Raw genomic sequence first — 22,709 nt, forward strand, 5'->3', positions numbered from 1 at the left:
ATTTTTTTCAAAACACAGTATCCTTTAAATTTTGTATGTAGCAATCTCCATTTGAAACAGGAACATGCTGAGATCCTTAAAATAAGAATAAGGCAGAATTGTGTGTGTTGCAAAGACAATATAAAATGCCATTACTGCAGCCATTAATAAGTAAGCACACATCTATGTATAATGCAGACACAAAACCCACATACATACATACACACATACTGCTATGGTCTGAATGTTTGTGTCCCCCTCAAATTCTTATGCTTAAATCCTAACCCCTAAGGTGATGGTAACAGGAGGTGGAACCTTTGCAAGGTGATTAGGCCACGAGGGCAGAACACTCCTCAGTGGGATTAGTGTCCTTAGAAAAGAGGTTGGAGAGATCTAATGTACAACATGGTGAACATACTTAATTACAACATATTTTATACTAGAAAAATGCCAAGAGACTGAATGTTATCACCACAAAAATGATAGCTATGTGAGGAATCATACATGTTACTTAGCTAGATTTAGTCACTCTACTCTCTCTCTATATATACTTCAAAACATCATGTTGTACTTGGTAAATATATTCAACATTGTGTGTCAATTAAAAAAACAATGAATATAATGATAAAAAGGGGTGACTCAAAGGAGCTTGTTTGCCCTCCTTCTGTGTGAGGATGCAGCACAAAAGGGCCATCCAAGAACCAGGAAGTGGGACCCCATCAGACATTGAATCTGCTGGCAGCTTAATCTTGAGCTCCCAGCTTCCAGAACTATGACAAATAAATTTCTGTTGTTTACAAACCATCGAGTTTATGATATTTTTTATAGCAGCTCAAACAGACTAAAGCACATACATATACAATAAAAGAATGATCATATCTTATAAAGTCTTAGTACTCTGTTTCCTCATACTGCTATCAGCAAAATCACTATTTTAGCAGCAATCTCAGAAAGAAAAGTAAAACCCAGGAAGCACAGTTCTTGTACTTACACACAGACATTTAGGCCTTAACTCCATATCCTGTGCCTCTCGCCTTGGTTTATGAGATACCCTTTCCTTTGCTTTTATGAGGATACCAGTTCAATCTTCTTCCGAAAGTAGACCATTAAGCAGTCAATATCTGAAATGTACCTTAATTGCTTCCTCATATTTCCCTTTATCTGACTAATGGAATATGGAAAGCAATGTTTAACCAGGGAAAAAACATTTACTTCTACCTGGTAAGCTTAAATTCCATTTAGTGCCCAGAGCTTAAAGTAAAAAAAAAAAAAAAGAAAAGAAAAAAAATACCTATCACACCATAGTAAGTGAGCAAGAGTTAACTAGTAAGCATATGAAATTGAAGGAAAAATTGACTGAAAGTCAAAACATAGTCTAGGAAGGGAAACTCAGTTCCAACTAACCATCATTGACAAACGCAGGTCAATTACTTCTTATTGAACTCTATCATACATAGTCATGATTTTCAATTTGTGCTCAAAACGGAAGCAACTTTAGCAAAAAATAGAATTGACAAGCATCGAAAGAGAAATGCAAATAGTTGAAGCAACGGGAATATTTTTCAAAACAAACAAACGTTTAGTTTCCTCTTCCTACTTTTCTATATTTTCTACGAGAGGACCTATTACTTTAAAAGTTTGTTTGTTTATAAGAAATAAAGTCATGGGGGAATGAGGAAAGAGGAGATGTTGGTCAAAGCCAACAAAGTTTTGATTAGACAGGAGGAATAAGTTTTAGTGATCTATTGCCCACCATGGTGATGATAGTTACCAATGTGTTGTTTAATTCAAAATTGTTAGAAGAGTGGATTTTAAATGTTCTCACCAAAAAACAAAAAAAGTATATGGGTAATTAATATACAAATTCGCTTAATTTAATTATTCCGCAAACGCATACATATCAAAACATTACATTGTACTCCATACATATATAAAATTATTATTTGTCAATTAAAAAATAAGTGATTATAGATGACATGAGGCATGCATTACCCATCAAAGTGGTAAAAATCCACCTTACCTGTCTCCTGACCTCTTATTCTGTTGAGCAAGCATATCACATTTAATCACGCCAGTTGCATTACAGACATTAGCGATATATAAAAATGTAAATAGACTAAATGTAACTGACTTTGCTCTTACCACAACAGTGTTTTATCTATTTAGCAAAGCTTCCAAGTCAACTTGTCAAGGCTCATCACCTTTGGACAGCATACACAGACAAGATATTAAAAATAATGGAAAATTTAACACAATCACCATGCCCTCAGGTGTTTTTTCCCTCAGAATGAGAAATGATGCATTCTTACAGTGTTCAAGATAAATGCAGAATCATCATCACTATTTTAGGAAAGAATACTCAGAATTGAATGTCATATTCTCAAGGAATCCACAAGTCATGTTTCCTTAGGGCATAGAACCATTAAGATGAATATAAAAGAATATCACTTGCTCCACTGATTTACATTCTTGCTTTAGTTACAGGATTTAAGAAATTATTCCGTACAACTTTTAATACTGTGTCTGAGGAAAAACATAGAGGGAAACTAGACACTACGAGAGCCAACACATTTGCAGTCACAGAGTTCAATTATGTTTTTTTAAGAAATTAACTTATTCAATCCTCACAATAATTTTCTGAGTTACATATGTAGCATAATCTTCATGTTACAGTTGATCAGATAATTTCAGGCTATAGTAGAGCTTATTATATTGTGAGATTCCCCACCTCATGATTGGAGCTCATTGAGAGTAAGGACATCCTATACCAAGCCTAAGTGGTCTAACTTCTGGCATATGGCTGATGCACAATACATTTTATGGATCTAAGTGAATAAAATAAAAAAAAAAAAAAAACCTGAGCTGTTGGAGGGTTATGGACACAGAAGGAATAGAAGAAAGAATTAAGATGTGAACCCAAGAATGTCTTTCCATTTTACCAAGCCATATTGGTAAAATGTTTATTTATATAATAGTATAAAACAAGCATTTGAGAAAAGCAAAGAAAAATATATCTTTTTCCAGTGGTAGGTGGGAATCCTTCACGTTTGTTTTTTTTAACTGATTTCCCTCATTCACAGGGTAAGTGGAAGAGCTAAAATTTAGATGCAGATATTCTGGCCCCAGTGTTTCTCTACCACCTCAAAACTAATTATTGGCTAATCAAGTGTGTCTTGATAATTGCAGATTTTTATTTTTCAGAAACTCTAAAAATTGTTTTTTAGAGTACTGCTACCAGGTTAGAGGTCAACTATCACTATTAAGTGATACAATATAACATTTTGAAAATTAATGACAGATCCTGGAGTCTAAGAAGATCCATGCTAAATAGTTTAAAATGAGGTAAATATATATATCTATGAGCAATTTATACATGGCTATTGTAAGTAATTTGAATGGTCATGGAAAATAAACTAACTGAAGTATATGCTATTCCCATACAGCTTTGGAACATTAAATAAATGAAAGAGATCTACTCATGGAATCTGAAAAACAAAGTTCTTGCACTATATTTACTAATTAGAAGTTCATACACCTGAAAAGCTTGAAATTGTCACATTCAGTTTAGTTTTCTCACCTGTAAAATACACATCTTACTTTTCATGCTGTACATAATTGTCGTAAAAATGGGTGATACATTATGTGAGAAAGAATGTTGTAAACTTTAAAGTGTCGTGCATATAACAGAGCTTATTATCTAACATCTTGCTACTTAAGCTGTGGTCACAGTGCAATGACATCAACATTCCTAGGGAGTGAACTGACCCAAAGAATCTCAGACCCCATTCCACACCTACTGAATCAGAATATACATTTTACTCATATTGCCAATAGACTTATTCACATGTAAGTTGGATGGAAAGCAGTAACTTCACTGCTGTCAAGACCCACTCTTATCATTCAATATTAAAATGTTTTGACATTCCAATTATGTGATGTGAAACTTCAGCAAATCCATGGGTACTTACTTAGACAGATACCTAGATGCTGTTACTGTTTCATATTCTATTTAAGCATTCCTCTACATAACTGTTTTGGCATATACATATACTCTTGATGCATTTGTTTTTTGCATCACTGTAGCAAATTTTAGACTGCACATTTCTGGACCGCAAGGATTACCTTCAAATACTTAGTTCAGTGCCTGATAAATATGTAAATTGCCTTGAGAAACGGTGATGACAGTATCATAATCTGACAATAATTAGAGAAAAAATGCTTTGGATGCACAGCTAAGAGTAGGAAATTCTCAGAAACGTTAATTCCAACTCACCTGGAAATAACAATTAACAGAACAGAAAAAAACCAAAAGGTGGCTATTTAATATTCTTGAGCACCCACACTTAATTTTGATGAAATCTTATGTCAGACTAACCTAGTTTCAGGTGGAAGTAATCATTCTTTTTCTTTATCTCTTTATTTTTTACTGTCATAGGGTAACAGTCTCAATGTATAACTTTCATAGGATTAGAGGAAGCCTTGAAATGTAAGGAATGATCAATCAAATTCATACAGTGTATCAGCAATTATGATCTCCCAGGTTGTGGAAATCAAGTTGAAAAATATAGATGGTAGATATAGTCCTGGAATTTTCAAAACAAGAAATGAAAGCTTTAATAAAATTAAACACTTTAAGCTAATGATGACCTACTTAAGAAAATCATTTACCTTTCTAATTTTTAAGCACTTGAATTAGTTTAGATTTATAGTCTCTAGACATTGCTAAATTTGATTAAATGTGAAAAACTTAAAGTTCACCTGGAAAAATGTCCTTGATTAATTTTATCTGTTAAGGGAAAACCTATACCATCCTCTCTGGCCTTGGAAATATCTCTGACAGAGTTCCGAATTCTTCTCTGTATTTTAAATATTGTTGATATATTATTGATGCAGGTTTCAGTCATGCTGAACAAACCTTAAAATGCCTGGAAAATCTGAAAATGCCTATTTAGATAGGTCACAGGCCCCCCTTTTTTTTACTAAGCTAAAATTTAAAAATCAGGAATCACAGAGCATCAACAATGAGAAAAGAGGTTGAGTTAGAGGTGCTCTGTAGAACTCCAAATAAACACTTTACATTTGTATTTTCGTGCATTTAAATTAGGGCTGTTAAAATGAGAGCAGGTGGATATAAAACTATTACGTTGGTGCAAAAGTAATAGCAGTTTTTGGCCAGGCGCAGTGGCTCATGCCTGTAATCGCAGCACTTTGGGAGGCGGAGGCAGGTGGATTGCTTGAGGTTAGGAGCTCAAGACCAGCCTGGCCAACATGGTGAAACCCCATCTCTACTAAAAACACAAAAATTAGCCAGGGGTGTTGGTGGGTGCCTGTAATCCCAGCTACTCAGGAGGCTGAGGCAGGAGAATTGCTTGAACCCAGGAAGCAGAGGTTGCAGTGAGCCGTGATGGCGCTACTGCACTCCAGCCTGAGCAACAGAGCAAGACTGTCTCCAAAAAAAAAGTAACTGCGGTTTTAGTTATTACTTTCAATAGAAAAAAAAAAACAATACTTTTGCACCAACCTAATAGAAAACCATCGACTAGATTAATCAGCTCATACAATGTGAATTATTGACCAGTAGGAAACAGAGACAAAGTCAGTGCTGCCTACTACTTATGAGATGCAAAGATAATTCCTCTGATGGACTTACAGATTCATTTCATTCTCAACGACGCAGAGATAATTAATTCTTAACGAATATTCATTTGAAATAAATTCTGACAAGTGCTCCATAATCCTTCCAGAATTCAGTAATAAATCAAATACACCCTTTTTTTTTCTTGTAACTTCCCATTGACAATGTCATATCATTAAAACCCAGGCTATGTGTGGTTGCTCTTTCCTACTGCAGTGAAAGACATTTCAACAGGAAATGAGTTTGCCTATTAAAAATATCTTCGTTGTTGTTTTCTACCAATCTGTATCAACAGGTCATTTTCTTTCCTTTCTTTTTAAAATAGTAAATAAAGAAGGAATGATTATGATACTTCTTGCTCTCTAGGAGCCAAGTCATAAATGCTTAATTAGGTATGCCAAAGTTATTTTTTCTAATAGGGTACAGAAAACTCTTAATAAAAGATCAGATTCATTGATGTATATGCACGATATCAGGAAAGAGTTCTCATAATTTGTATAATTCCATAGGCAACCCTAGCAAGTGAAGATTAATCAATGGTGGGCTCCCATGCAGGTGTATTTACTTATTTATTTTTCTTTTCCACTTTCTTTTAGGTCCAGGGGGTACATGTGCAGGTTTGTTACTTTAGTAAACTGCACATCACTGGGGTTTGGTGTACAAACGATTTTGTTACCCAGATAGTGCATAATACTTGATAGGTAGTTTTTTGACTCTCGCCCTCATCCTACCCTCCACCTTCAAATAGGTCCCAGTGTCTACTGTTCCATTCTTTGTATCCATGTATACTCAATGTTTAGCTCTCACTTATAAATGAGAACGTGTGATATTTGGTTTTCTGTTCCTCTATTAACCTGCTTAGGATAATGGCCTGCAGCTTCATCCATGTTGCTGCAAAGGACATGATTTTGTTATTTTTTATGGCTGCATAGTATTCCACGATGTACAAGTGCCACGTTTTCTTTATCCGGTCCACTGTTGATGGGCATTTAGGTTGATTCCATGTCTTTGCTATTGTGAATAATGCTACAATTAACATACTACTATGCTTGTCTTTTTGGTAGAATAATTTATATGCCTTTGGGTGTACATTCAGTAAAGGGATTGCTGGGTTCAATGGTAGCTCTGGTTTAAGTTCTTTGAGAAATCTCTGGGCTGCTTCCCACAATGGGTGAACTACTTTACATTGCTGCCAGGAGTGTATAAGCATTCCCTTTTTTCCACAACCTCACCAGCATCTGTTATTGGTTGACCTTTTGATAACAGTAATTCTGACTGGTGTGAAATGGCATCTCATTGTGGTTTTAATTTACATTTCTCTAATGCTAGTGATGTTGAACATTTTTCTTTTTCTTTATTTTTTAAAATTTAAACCTTTATTTTTGATTCGGGGTACACGTGCAGGTTTGTCACATGAGTATATTGCATGATGCTGAGGTTTGGGATACAAATGGTCTCGTCACCCAGGTAGTGAGCACAGTACTCAACAGGTAGTTTCTAAACCCTTGCCCTCCTCTCCCCTCTAGTAGTCCACAGTGTCTATTGTTCTCACCTTTATATTCATGAGTAACCAGTGTTTAGCTCCCACTTATAAGCAAGAACATGGGATATTTGGTTTTCTGTTCCTGTGTTAATTTGCTTAGGATAATGACCTCTAGCTCCATCCACGCTGCTACAATGGATGTGACTTCATTCTTTTTTATAGCTTTGTAACATTCCATGGTGTATATGTACCACATTTTCTTTTTTTTTTATTTTTATTTTACTTTAGGTTTTAGGGTACATGTGCACAATGTGCAGGTTTGTTACATATGTATCCATGTGCCATGTTGATTTCCTGCACCCATTAACTCGTCATTTAGCATTAGGTATATCTCCTAATGCTGTCCCTCCCTCCTCCCCCCACCCCACAACAGTCCCTGGAGTGTGATGTTCCCCTTCCTGTGTCCGTGAGTTCTCATTGTTCAATTCCCACCTATGAGTGAGAACATGCGGTGTTTGGTTTTTTGTCCTTGAGATAGTTTACTGAGAATGATGGTTTCCAGTTTCATCCATGTCCCTACAAAGGACATGAACTCATCATTTTTTATGGCTGCATAGTATTCCATGGTGTATATGTGCCACATTTTCTTAATCCAGTCTATCGTTGTTGGACATTTGGGTTGATTCCAACTCTTTGCTATTGTGAATAGTGCCGCAATAAACATACGTGTGCATGTGTCTTTATAGCAGCATGATTTATAGTCCTTTGGGTATATACCCAGTAATGGGATGGCTGGGTCAAATGGTATTTCTAGTTCTAGATCCCTGAGGAATCGCCACACTGACTTCCACAATGGTTGAACTAGTTTACAGTCCCACCAACAGTGTAAAAGTGTTCCTACTTCTCCACATCCTCTCCAGCACCTGTTGTTTCCTGCTTTTTTAATGATGGCCATTCTAACTGGTGTGAGATGGTATCTCACTGTGGTTTTGATTTGCATTTCTCTGATGGCCAGTGATGATGAGCATTTCTTCATGTGTTTTTTGGCTGCATAAATGTCTTCTTTTGAGAAGTGTCTGTTCATGTCCTTTGCCCACTTTTTGATGGGGTTGTTTGTTTTTTTCTTGTAAATTTGTTGGAGTTCATTGTAGATTGTGGATATTAGCCCTTTGTCAGATGAGTAGGTTGCAAAAATTTTCTCCCATTCTGTAGGTTGCCTGTTCACTCTGATGGTAGTTTCTTTTGCTGTGCAGAAGCTCTTTAGTTTAATTAGATCCCATTTGTCAATTTTGGCTTTTGTTGCCATGGCTTTTGGTGTTTTAGCATGAAGTTCTTGCCCACGCCTATGTCCTGAATGGTATTGCCTAGGTTTTCTTGTAGGATTTTAATGGTTTTAGGTCTAACATTTAAGTCTTTAATCCATCTTGAATTAATTTTTGTATAAGGTGTAAGGAAGGGATCCAGTTTCAGCTTTCTACATATGGCTAGCCAGTTTTCCCAGCACCATTTATTAAATAGGGAATCCTTTCCCCATTTCTTGTTTTTGTCAGGTTTGTCAAAGATCAGATAGTTGTAGATATGTGGCATTATTTCTGAGGGCTCTATTCTGTTCCATTGATCTATGTCTCTGTTGTGGTACCAGTACCATGCTGTTTTGGTTACTGTAGCCTTGTAGTATAGTTTAAAGTCAGGTAGCGTGATGCCTCCAGCTTTGTTCTTTTGGCTTAGGATTGACTTGGCGATGCGAACATTTTTTGTATGCTTGTTGACCATGTGAATGTCTTCTTTGGAAAAGTGTCCATTTGTGTCCTTCACCTATTTTTTAATGGGGTTGCTTGGTTTTTCTTGTTGATTTGTTTAAGTTTCTTATAGATTCTGGACAGTAGACCTTTGTTGGATGCATAGTTTGCAATTTTCTCCCATTCTGTAGGTTGTGTTTATGCTGTTGATGGCTTCTTTTGCTATGCAGAAGATCTTTAGTTTAATTAGGTCTTGCTTAATCAATTTTTGTTTTTGTTGCAATTACTTTTGCAGACTTTGTGATGGAATCTTTGCCAAGGTCATGTCCAGAGTGGTATTTCCTAGATTTTTTTTCTAGGATATTTATAATTTGAGGTCTCTTTAATCTTGAGTTGATTTTTGTATATGGTAGAATGAAGCGGTCCAGTCTCAGTCTTCGGCATATGGCTAGCGAGTGATCCCAGCACCATTTACTGAATACGGAGTCCTTTTCCCATTGATTGTTAATGGGCAGCTTTGTCAAAGATCACATGGTTGTAGGTGTATGGCTTTATTTCGGGGTTATCTAACATTGGTCTACATGTCTATTTTTGTACCACTACCATGTTGTATTTTACTGTAGCCCACTACTGTATCTATTACTGTCATCCTGTAATATAGTGTGAAGTTTGATAGTGTGATGCCTCTGGCTGTGTTCTTCTTGCTTAGGATTCCTTTGGCTATTCCAGCTCTTTTTTAGGTTCATATGAATTTTAGAATTTTTTTTCTAATGCTGTGAAAAATGACATTGATTGTAAGAATGGTATTGAATCTGTAAATTACTTTGGGAAGTATGGTCATTGTAGCAGTATTGATTCTTCCTGTCCATGAGCATTGAATGTTTTTCTTTTTGATTGTGTCATCTCTGATTTCTTTCAGCAGTTTCTGCAATTCTCATAGAGTACTTTCTCCTCCCTGGTTAGCTGTCTTCCTAGGTTCTTGATTCCTTTTGTGGCTATTGTGAATGGGATCAAATTCTTGATTTGGCTGCCAGCTATTGTTGAGCTACTAATTGTTGTACATTTATTTTGCATCCTGAAACTTTACTCAAGTTGTTTGTCAGTTCTATGAGCTTTTGGATGGAGACTATGAGGTTTTCTAGGTATAGAATCATATCATCTACAAAGGGAGATAATTTGACTCCCTCTCTTCCTATTTGGATACCTTTTATTTATTTCTCATGCCTGATTGTTCTGGGTAGGACTTCCAGTACAATGTTGAATAGGAGTGGTGAGAGTGGGCATCTTTGTCTTCTTCCAGTTGTCAGGCAGAATGCTTCCAGCTTTTGTACCTCCAGTATGATGCTAGCCATGGGTTTGTCAAGATGATTCTTATTATTTTGAGGTATGGTCCTTCGATGGTTAGTTTGTCGAGAGTTTTTAAAACCAAGGGATGTGATGTTGAATTTTACTGAAAGCCTTTTCTGTGTCTATTGAGATGATCATGTGGTTTTTGCCTTTAGCTCTGTTTATGTGATGAATCACATTTATTGATATTCATATGATGAGCCAATCTTACATCCCAGGACTAACGCCTACTTTATTGTGGTGGATTAGCTGTTTCATGTGCTGCTGGATTTGGTTTGCTGATATTTTGATGAAGATTTTTCTATTTATGTTCATTAAGGATATTGGCCTGAAGTTTTCTTTTTCCCTTGTGTCTCTGCCAGGTTTTGGTATCAGAATGATGCTGGCCTCATAGAATGAGTTAGGCAGGAGTCCCTCTTCCTTTATTTTATGGTATAATGTCAGTAAAATTGATACCAGATCTTCTTTAAACATCTGGTAAAACTTGGCTGTGAGTTCATCTGGTTCAGGGTATTTTTTAGTTTGTATGTTTTTTATTACTGATTCAATTTCAGAACTCGTTACTGGCCTGTTCAAGATTTCAATTTATTCCTGATTCAATCTTTGGAGGTTGTATGTTTTCAGGAATTTATCAATTTCTTCTAGATTTTTGGTTGTTTTTTTGAGACGGAGTCTCCCTGGGTCGCCAGGCTACAGTGCAGTGGCACGATCTTGGCTCACTGCAACCTCCACCTCCCAGGTTCAAATGATTCTCCTGCCTTAGCCTCCCGAGTAGCTCTTTCCATCTCTTTCAGGAATGACAGGTGCGTGCCACCATACCCAGCAATTTTTGTATTATTAGCAGAGATGGGGTTTCACCATGTTGGCCAGGATGGTCTCGATTTCTTGACCTTGTGATCTGCTCGCCTCAGCCTCCTAAAGTGCTGGGATTACAGGCGTGAGCCACTGCACCTGGCCTCTTCTAGGTGTTTTAGTTGGTGTGCAGAGAGGTGTTCATAATAGTCTCTGGAGAATTTTTGTACTTCTGTGGGGTCAGTAGTAATGTCACCTTTGTCATTTCTGATTGTGTTTATTTGGATCTTCTTTCTTTTTTGTTAGTCTACCAAGTGGTCTATCAATCTTATTTACCCATTCAAAGAACCAACTTTTGGGTTCGTTCATCTTTTGTATGAATTTTCATGTCTTAATTTCATTCAGTTCATCTCTGATTTTGGATATTTCTTTTCTTCTGCTAGCTTTGGGGTTGGGTTACTCTTGTGTTTCTAACTCCTCTAGTTGTAATGTTAGGTTGTTAATTTCAGATCTTTCTAAGTGCTTGATGTAGGCATTTCATGCTATAAATTCTCCTCTTAGCACTTCTTTAGCTGTGTCATAGAGATTCTGTTTGTTGTATCTTTATTTTCATCAGTTTCAAAGAAATTTTTGATGTCTGCCTTAATTGCAGTCTTCACACAAAAGTCATTCAGGGGCAGATTGTTTAATTTCCATGTAATTGTATGATTCTGAGAGATTTTCTTGGTATTGATTTCTATTCTTATTTTGCTGTGTTCTGAGAGTGTAGCTTGTATGATGTCATTTTTTTTTAATTTATAGAGAATTGCTATATGGCCAAGCATGTGGCCAGTCTAAGGGTAAGCGCCATGCGCTGATGAGAATAATGTACATTCTGTTGTTGTTGGATACAGTATTCTCTAGATGTCTCTCAATTCCATTTGATAAGTGTTGAGTTTACATTTGATATATCTTTGTTAGCTTTCTGCCTTCATGATCTGTCTAATACTGTCACTCGGGTGTTGAAGTCGGCCACTATTATTGTTTGGTTATCTAAGTCTCTTTATAGGTCTGCAAGAACTTTTATGAATCTTAGTGTTCCAATGTTGGGTGCATACATATTTAGTATAGTTAAGTTTTCACGTTGAATTGAACCCTTTATCATTATGAAATTCCCTTATTTGTCCCTTTTGATCACTGTTGGCTTAAAGTCTGTTTTATCTGAAATAATAATAGCCACACCTGCTCTTCCTCACTCTCCCTTTGCTTGATCTTTCTCCATCCCTTTACTTTGAGCATATGGATGTCATTGCATGTGAGATGGATCTATAGTTGGGTCTTGCTTTTTTACACAACATGACACTCTGTGTCTTTTAAGTAGGGGCACTTAGTACATTTACATTCAAGGTTAATATTGATATGTGAGGATTTGATCCTGTCATCATGTTGTTAGCTGGTTATTATGTAGACTTAATTGTATAGTTGCTTTATAGTGTCAGTGGGCTATGTACATATGTGTGTTTTTGTGGTGGCAGGCAATCAACTCCTGTGTTTATATTTAGCACTCTCTTAAGAATCTTATAAGGCAAGTCTGGTGGTAACAAATTCCCTTAGTGTTTGCTTGTTTGAAAAAGATTTTATTTCTCCTCCACTTAAGAGGCTTGGTTTGTCTGAATATGAAATTATTGGTTGAAATTTCTTTTCTTTAAAGATGCTGAATATAGGACCCTAATCTCTTCTGGCTCATAAGGGTTCTGCTGAAAAGTCCACTATAGCCTGGCGGAGTTGCCTTTGTACATAACCTGCCCCTTATTTCTAGCTGTCTTTAAGATTTTTTTCTTCCACATTGGTTTCGAAGAATCTGATGACTACGTGTCTTGGGGATGGTCAGCTTGTATAGTATTTTACAGGGGTTCTCTGAATTTCCTGAATTTGCATGTTGATCACTCCAGCAAGGTTGGGGAAATTTTCATGACCAATATTCTCAAATATGTTTTCCAACTTGCTTGTTCTCTTTCCATCTCTTTCAGGAACGACAACGAGTTACAGGTTTGGTCTCCTTACATAATCTCATATTTCTCAGAGCTTTTGTTCATTTTTCAAACTCTTTTTTATTTTTCTCTGCCTGCATTGATTCAAAAAAACAGTCTTTGAGTTCTGAGACTTTTTTTTCCTCAGTTTGATCTATTCAGTTATTAATGCCTCCAATTGCATTCTAAAATTCCTGGAGTCAATTTTTAATCTCCAGACATTCAGTTTGTTTCTTTCTTAAAATGGATGTGTACTCTTTCAACTCTTGGACTGTTTCACTGTGTTCTTGGGATTGGGTTTCAATCTTCTCCTGTAACTATATGTGGTTCCTTGTCATTCAGCTCCTGAATTCTATATCTGTAATTTCAGCAATTTCATTCTGGTTAAGAACCATTGCTGGGGAGCAAGTTGTAGTCATTTAGACTCAAGAAGACACTCTGGCTTTAAGAATCATTAGAGTTCTTGCACTAGTTCTTATCTGTGTGGACTGATGCTCCTGTGGTATTTGAAGCTGCTGTCTTTTGGATGGGGCTCTTTGCTTTTCTATTATTTGATGCTCTTGAGGTTTTCACTATGGTATAAATTGGGTTTCATGGATTGGTTTCAATTCTGAATGCTTTTATGGAGCCAAAGCTCATCTCAGCACTCTTGGGCTGCATGCTGTAATCCTGGGGGGCTGGTATTAGTCCTGTGGCTTTGCTCTCTGGCCCCTTGAGATTAAGCACCTGCTGTGCTGGAGGGGCTGAGGTGTTCCCAGTTCACTTACAACAACACTCTGGCAGGGGCTGTTGGCAAAATTGCTCCAGTGGGGCAGTGGGGGTCTCCACACACATGTGCACCAATGAAGGAGGCTGCAGGCGAGTACACATCAGCAGGGGGAGGCTGAGGGTGGGTGTGCAATGGCAGGGAAAGACTATGGGCAGGTATGCACTGACGGGGAGGATGCAAGCAGGTATGTGCTGGCAGGGGAGGTCATGGTTGGAGTGTGCGCCAGCAGGGGGAGACAATGGGTGGATGCATACTGGTAGGGGTCCACCAGGTCGTTTTCTTACTCCAAGTTTCAGTTTTGTTACCTGTACTATAAAATGACTGAACTGTAATTTTTAAAGTTTTCTTAAGCAGAAAGACTTCAATTATTTTATGTGATGTGCCACTGGGCAGACTTGTAAATGGAAGCTCAAGGAATTCAGTGAGTTGTCTCTGGAAAAGAGTAGAGCAGGTGATCCCAGGCTTTTGTGTTACATATATATTGCTCTTTCCATCATCTTATGGCTGCTTCAAAGTTTCCTTACAGGTCCAAAGTTTACTCTAACTCAGTGAATTCCTTTGGTCATTCCACATGTAATCCTCCTGGAGCACATTATCAATGGCAATCTTTGGACAGTGCTAGGCCTATCAATGGTGAATCTGGGATGGCTGAAGCTCATGCTGAGTCAAGTCTATGCTAATCTAATTCTCCCAAAACTGATGGGAAGTGCATTTTCCACAAACAGTACTCATCTTGGAAGGTAGACCAGCATCCTAATGAAAGCAGAGGTTTTAGTGTAATACAGGTCAACATTCCAATCCCACAGAATGGGCTTGTTTAGTGTATGACTTTTCCTAGTCTTCATACTTATGAAAAGACATGCTGTCTGTGTGTAACATCTGGAAGTGTACATGGCCCAAAATGTAAATTGAGCCTCAAAAATATCTGTGGGATACATAAAAAGCTAGCTCTTTTCTATTCTCTATTTGGTTTGCATACAAATGATAGCATCCATGCACTTTAATGTTATTCAAAATGAACAATAGAAAAATCCATGGAAACTTGTCCATTTTGTTTGCATTGATGTTTCCAGAACTAATGACTTTGATAGATTTGTTTTTCCTTTAAAGAAGTAAGAACAAATCCCTGATCTCTTACACTGAATTTTGGTGAATAGAATGAGATGGGAAATTGCTCTTTTAATACCAAATTGGGACAAAGCCATTAATTATGTGAAGCTTATTCTAACAATAGCTCTTCAAGTGTGTGATGGACCAGGGGCCCCCAACTCCTGGGCCACAGACCTGTACTGGTCTGTGGCCTGTTAGGAACTGGTCACACAGCAGGAGGTGAGCAGCAGGTGAGTGAGCACTACTGCCTGAGCTCTGCCTCTTCCTGTCAGATCAGCAGTGGCATTAGATTCTCACAGGAGCATGAACCCTATTGTGAATTGCACATATGAGGGATCTAGGCTGAGCGCTGTTGGTGAGAATCTAACCAATGCCTGATAATCTGAGATGAAACAGTTTCATCTGGAAACCATCTCCAACTCCCCCCCACTAGTCTCTGGAAAAATTGTGTTGCATGAAACTGGTTTCTGGTGCCAAGAAGGTTGGGGACTGTGGTGATAGACTACTAATCCTGCTAATGGTTTAGTCACACCTAAGTTTAAGGTTGGAAAACCCCAGTAGGTATCTGAGGTCTTAGTGAAAGAGGGTAAAATGAAAGGTGAGAAAAAGTTGTATTAGACACTATGGGTGCAGGGGGGAAGATCCCAGAAATAATAGTCTTTGAATGAAAGTTCAAGATATGACCTTCTTGGTAGAGAAAAACTCAACCAGGAAACTTGTCTTATACATTTTTCATAGATGTTGTGCATGTTAAATCCCCACCCTTATGGTAATCCATTAGTATGCTGAAGGCTCAGAGGAAATAGTACAAAACAGATGCATTCATGCTTCATTTTTCCGTATGTTTGTTATTCAGCACCACACAATGACTGATAGATCCCATATCTAATTACCATATACTGGAGAGCTTTCTGGATTTTTCTAGCCCAGCAGTGACAATAATTCCCATTCAAGAAAAGATAAATCGATGTTATAATAATAATCAAATGACTTATCTGATTTCCCTTGTTATATTTTTTTTGGAATATCAACTTTTCACTGAATTTAAGATGATTTTCTGATAAAATTATTATTTTTTTGCTCTGAAAACCAATATAAATATGTTTATCTGCTACAATAAGAATGATAACATGCAACAATAAATGTAAACTTAGCTGTTATATGCAAAAGATTTTGCTAGTTGCAAGAAATAAAAAGACACATCAGAAGTAGTTGTTGACTTCAAACTGCTCACAATCTGGTAAAATAGATGACCTAGTGCACAGTGATTATCTCACCCAATGTCCCATTATCACCCAGCTGTATTCTGTTCCTTTTCCAGTCCTCGTGCTCTAATTATTTAAGACTCAGCTTAAATCCTATAAAAATCTTGGTCTGATATTTTTTCAGAAGACATATTCTCCCCCTAATTTCTCAGAGCTCTTTATCTCTACTTTGCATATTATTTGTAATTTCTTATTTTATGATAATAACATGATTTTTACCACAACAAAGCAAAGCCTCTATTTTTTCTTAAGTTATATCTTATTAAAGCAACTAACCTAAAGGGTAAGGAAAGGACTTTTTTGAGCTTTCAGGAAATAAGAACAAGCCAATTACGAGGAGGGAAAAAATAAAGCTGACCTTAGATATCTACACAGCAACGTTTAATCCTACAATGCAGTGAATCAATGCCCACAAAATACTCAAAGAAAGAAAAATATAATCTAAGTCTTTAATATCTAGCCACAGTGTTCAAGTACAAATACAAACAAAACCGAATTTTTAACATGTAAGAATTCAGGGAATACTATTCCCATGAGTTCTTGTTGAAGAAGAATTTCACTGAACAAAAAGATATTTTTGGAAAGACTATATAAAAAGATTAGTACTGAAATTTGAATCTATACATTTGCTGAACAATGATTTAAACATATGCAAGGATTAAGGTGACAGAAGAGAATGTAAATGTTAAATGACTGGGTGAGAGAGTGATAAGTTTGGTAATTTTCTCACTTATAATACCAAGAGTTAAAGGATATTTTCAATACTTCACAATAAGTAATGTGAATATAAACGTATTTAATATTTCAAAGGAAAACACTACAAAGATTATGGAATTAACCGAAATCAAGGGGATAAGAGGAAAAAGCAGTATAAAGAAAAACAAATACACTAATTCCATCGATTATAGTGGAGAATCAAAAACAGTTTGAAGAAACAGTGGATGTAGGCTATAAAAATTATATTAGATCAAGAATAATACCAACTTTCTAATGAGCAGAAGCAGCACACACACTCTCTCTCTCTCTGTCTCTCCAAAGTAAGTAAAAAGGAAATACAAAAAGCTTTAAAGATGGAAAAGCATAACATGAAATTCTATGCTAGAATTAAAATTAAATATATCTCCCCTATTGACAGTTCCATGAGGGAAAGGATGTCTGCTTGTTTTGTCCATTGCTGTGTCCCCAGCACCTGGAACGTTGCCTGGCTCATGGCTGCAGGCAAAAATTTCTTTAAGGAATGAAATTCATACGGCTAAATTCACATAATAAAGAAAAAGGCTTTCAAGTTACTTCAAATAACAAAACCAACTGTTCTTAAGTATATCTTCAATCAAAAAAGAGATCAAGACCAAAATTACAGGACTTTTAGAGACATAATAAAAATACATTGCATCAGTATTTATGGGGTACAGCTGAGGCAGTGTTCAGAAAAACAAATCACTGCATTAAATATTTATGTAAGGGAATAAGTAAAAAGAAAAACACATTAAGCATTCATATTCAGAACTTAGTTAAAAATCATGAAACCTAAGGAAAGTAGAAGGAAGAATATTGTAATGATTAAAATAAATTGATGAATTAGAAACAAAAGGCTAGGACTAGTAAATAAATATAAAAGTAGGTTCTTTGAAAAAATATAATAATATAAATAAGTTTTAGCTGCCAGGATATTTCCACGTTGGTACTTAAGGAAGATAATTTTTGTTGTGGGAGCTGTCCTGTTCATTATGGGATGTTGAGCAGCATCCCTAGCCAGATGCCAGTACCCCTCCCCTTCCTAGTTCTAGCAACCAAAAATGTTTATGAACATTGCCAATTTTCCCCTTGGGGGCATCAAAATTGTTCCAGTTGAGAACCGCTGAAGTAGCCCAGTCAAAAAGGAAAGGAAGAGGCACCAACACCCAATATAAGAAATAATAAGGAAGTAATGATCAGTCAGGGAAAATTTTAAAAATCAAAGTCTATTTTAATAAACTCTACAAATTAATATGAAACCTGAATATAAAGCATATTATATTAAAGTAAAATTAACAAAAATAGAAAATCTTATATAAGAATTACCAAAGGAGGAAACTTGCCAAAATCCAATCATCTCAAAAAAAAGTTAAAACCGATCCCTACTACAATGCTGTTTGACCCTTCCAGATAATTTTGACCCTTGGCCATATAATTTAGTAAAAGAAAATAACCTTAGAAAAAGATTAAGAAGACAAAAATTAGTATTATTGTTTACAGATGCAATTTAATTTTGCTGATCTTATTGTTTACCTGGAAAGAAAAGAATATTTTACTGAGCAACTATGAAAAATAGTAAGAAAATTTAGTCTGTTAGCTCAGTATAAAATTAAAATACAGAAATCATTTTCCTTTATGTATACAAATAACCTCTATTATATAGAAGATCATGGTGGAAAGACACAAAATATTCAGGAATAACACTGATAGTAAATTTTCAGGATCTATAGTTAGAGACTATCAAAATACTTCTGAAGGAATCAAAACAATATCAGGTACTTAAACAGGCAGATTCAACTTCATAAAGATGTTAACCTTAAATATATCTATAAATAAAATGCCAACAGAAAATTTGAGAGAACTGAAAAACCTAATGCTAACATTAATATAGAAAACAAAATCAGAAAGAATAACTAGGATGATCATGAAAAAGAAGACTAATTTGGTGTGGGATGTGGGGATTAAAAGAAGAAGTAGACTTGCTGTTATTAAAAAATAAAGTAAAGCTACAATAATTAAATCGGTGTGTTATTGGCGCTTGAATAAATAGTCATAAAATTGGAACAGCCTGGGTAGTACAGAAGTCCAAATAAGTAAAGTATATATGTATATTTAAGGTAGCATTTAACACTAAGGGGAAAAAGATAGTTTATTTAAAATATTGTGGTAAAACATTAGGGCAGCTTTATGAAAAAAAAAAAAAAAAAAACTCAAGGTAAATTCCCTTTACAGTATATCCAACCTAAGTATAAAGTTTTAAACAATACATTTACTTCAGGCATTTTAATGACTTTAAATGACAATGGAATAGGAAGGTATTCCTCAGTAGGAGATTTTAAAATCTCAGAAACTATAAAAAAAGATTAATAAAATGTTAACATCATTATGTTGTTGAGTCTGTCAAACACATGGTACTTATGAAAAGGCAAAAATTTTTGTATTACTTAAAATGCCATAAACAAATCAAAAGGTAAAAAGTGGGAAGCATCTGCAAGGGCTAACTTTCCTAATATAAAAGGGTTCCTTCAGAAAGATAAGTGAAAGATCAAGATCCAAATCAGAACAAAGGCAAGGATAGGTGACAAGTAAAACAAAATTAAAATAAAATCAGCTATTAGCTATTCTCCTACAATATGCTAAAAACCACATATCATAAAGTAAAAATTAAAACTACAATGAATAGAATTTTTTATCCATATTTTTAAAATTACATAACTCATTGTGCTAGTGAAAGTGCAGAAAAATTGGCACTGTCGTGTCATATACTGCTTTATTGAGTGTAAATACTATATCTAGGGAGATCGATTTGGCATTATCTAGCAAACTTACAAATATTCTGCTTTCTGCTCTACTTTGAGAAATTTACTCTGCAGACATACTATAAAATGTGCAGAATACTGATGTATAACTATATTATTTATAATAGCAAAATATTGAGGCAAACTTTCAGAAATATGGGACTGATTAAACCATGTATGTCACAGTCTATGGTATAATACCACATTGCTTTTAAAAAATACAGAAACTCCCTGTGTACTGATTTGGAATAATCTCCAAGAAATATTAAGTGGAAAGAGCAAAATGGAGTGATAGTGTGAACAGAGGCTATCTTTTCTAACAAAGAGAGGTAAATAGACATGCCTGCTTATACGGGTATAAGCAAAAAGTAATAATAATAATAATAACTCCAACTGACAAATAAGAAAATTGTAATATTGATAGCCTATAGAAAAGAGTTGCTAGAGATAGGCAGAATGAGATTGTTCAATTTATCTTGTATCTTATGGTTGTGAGTTAAGTGAATGTATTATCTGTTCAAAGGGAAATAAATTGTTTCAAAATAGTTGACAAAAGATTATTATGATAAACCTGAAAGAAGATATGCACAGTATGATCAACAAATGCTGATTTTGAAATCCAGAATACTAGCCCACATGAGTTATATTTTGTTAATTTAAAATTCATGTTGACAGATGAACACAACAGATGAAGTTATTAATGCAGCTTTACCTTACTGACCCAGAGCACTTCCAGTCTGAGTTTCCTCTGGACCAAGTGGTTATCTTCTCTATACAGATTGGGGATTCTATCTCCCAAGCAAGCAATAACAGCCCCTTTTGAATATTCTAATTCCAAGACTCATTGCAACTATGATACTCTTTTCTTTTAAGTGTAAGCCTCAGAAACAATTAAGCAAGAAATAATCATGCATTTGCATAAGCCCAACTTACTGTGTTTTTTTGTTAGTTTGTTTGCTTGGGAGTTTCTTTGAGAAGCAGGAACTCGTTTTGTCATCCAGGCTGGAGTGCAGTGGCATGATCAAATCTCACTGCAGCCTTGAACTCCTGGGCTCAAGCAATCCTCTCATCTCAGCCTCCCAGGTAGCTAAGACCATGAGCACATGACACCATGCCTGGCAATTTTATTTTGTTTTATTTATTTATTTTTTTCAGAGAAATGGGGTGTCACTATTTTACCCAGACTAGTCTCAAACTCCTGGCCTCAAGTTATCCTCCTGCCTTGGCCTCCCAAAATGCTGGGATTACAGGTGTGAGCCCCCATGCCCGGCCAACGACTTACTGTTTACTCAGCAAACATTTACTTGGCATCAATTAGCTATTGGCATAATCATAACACTTCCTCCTACATGTGAGCATCAGAAATATTTAATCAGGAAGTAATTATGCATTTGCATAAGCACAGTTTACTCTTTAGTCAATGAATATTTAATGGGCATCAATTACACGCCAGGTAGCATGGAAGGTACTGGAAACAGAGAAAGAACATGTTCCTTGCCCTTAAATAATTTGCATGGTAATCATTATTCAGGGAGACAAGAATATAATAGAATTTAATACAATTTGGTCTGTGTTAGAATAGTAACCACAAATCATAAGCATGGCAAGAGGCTAGGAGAAGGAGGCAGTAACACTGCCGGGGGTGACTCAGAGAGGGCTTTACAAAACAGAGGAAGTTTTACTTCCACTAGACTGTCTAGACTTATAAGTGACAGACAACAGAGTCCTTGCTTTTTCGGACCCTAATTCTAAAAGACTGAATAAATGTAATAGTAAAAAAGTGATTAGTAGGACAATTAAGTTTTAAGTTCCCATTAAACGTTAAAAAACACTTAAAAACTTAAACATTAAAATTAAAATGGAATTCCTAGTTCCTTGATATCTCATCACACTATAAAATTCTGTTTTTAATAACATCAGAACATAAACATAACTTCAAAATATTTATCAGAAATAATAGCTTTAGTTTTAAAATGGTTCCTCCAAAAGCATGTTCCAATTCAAGGCAAGTGCTCATAAACTAAAAATATGAATTTTAAAATTTATCTTTTTAGAATTATAATTACATACTTAATTACATATTTAGTATGAGTTTATAAAAAAGAAAGCAAAAGGATCACTGTGACAATAGGTGACATCAAGAACCACTTGGAACAATAAAAGGGAAAGAAGTTAATCTTTAACATAAGTGGAGTAAATATAACTATAAATGGGCCAAACATTATACTGAATTTATTGGTGCTGCACATGGAATTCTGAAAGTCTTAATATGTTGTAGATAGATATATACTTTCCTTGACTGAAGATAGTATGTACTTATTTTTTCAGATAGTATGCAGGCTTTTCCAGGTAGGACCTGGTTCTAATTGACATAAATATAAAAGTGATAAGAAACCCTAAAGCTGCTGGGTGTGGTGGCTCACTCCTGTAATCCCAGAACTTTGGGAGACCGAGGTGGGTGGATCACCTGAGGTCTGGAGTTCTAGACCAGCCTGGACAACATGGCGAAACCCCATCTCTACTAAAAACACAAAAAATTAGCCGGGTGCGGTGGCGGACGCCTGTAATCCCAGCTACTCAGGAGGCTGAGGCAGGAGAATTGCTTGAACCTGGGAGGCAGAGATTGCAGTGAGCCGAGATTATGCCACTATACTCCAGCCTGGGTGAAAAGAGTGAAACTCCGTCAAAAAAAAAAAAAAAAAAAAGAAAGAAAGAAAGAGAGAGAGAAAGGAAAGAAAAAGAGAGTGAGAGAAAGAAAAAGAGAGAGAGGAAAGAAAGAAAGAAAGAAAGAAAGAAAGAAAGAAAGAAAGAAAGAAAGAAAGAAAGAAATGAAAGAGAGAGAGAGGGAAGGAGGGAGGGAGGAAAGGAAGGGAAGGAAGGGAGAGAAAGAAGAAAGAAAGGAGGAAGGGAGGGAGGGAAAGAAGGAAGGAAGGAAGGAAGGAAGGAAGGAAGGAAGGAAGGAAGGAAGGAAGGAAGATCCTAAAGCAACTCTCAGGAAACAAAACAAAATGTTGAGGAAAGGAGACTGGCGATGTGCAATGGTGCTAA

At 35.9% G+C, this 22,709-nt stretch overlaps 1 protein-coding gene and 1 long non-coding RNA gene across 3 annotated transcripts in view; one reads left to right on the plus strand and one right to left on the minus strand.

Annotated features, from left to right (window-relative positions):
• Nucleotides 1-22,709, minus strand: part of FGF12 (fibroblast growth factor 12) — a 599,372-nt gene that overhangs the window by 88,728 nt on the left and 487,935 nt on the right. The window lies entirely within an intron of this gene.
• LOC105740548 overlaps nucleotides 12,461-22,709 on the plus strand; it is a 44,628-nt gene continuing 34,379 nt past the window's right edge. Inside the window, exon 1 of the long non-coding RNA XR_001116598.2 lies at nucleotides 12,461-14,204. This is a non-coding gene — a long non-coding RNA (uncharacterized LOC105740548). The remainder of the gene's footprint in view (nucleotides 14,205-22,709) is intronic.

The sequence above is a fragment of the Nomascus leucogenys genome, chromosome 11, assembly GCF_006542625.1.
Source record: "Nomascus leucogenys isolate Asia chromosome 11, Asia_NLE_v1, whole genome shotgun sequence".
Classification (NCBI taxonomy): Eukaryota; Metazoa; Chordata; class Mammalia; order Primates; family Hylobatidae; genus Nomascus; species Nomascus leucogenys.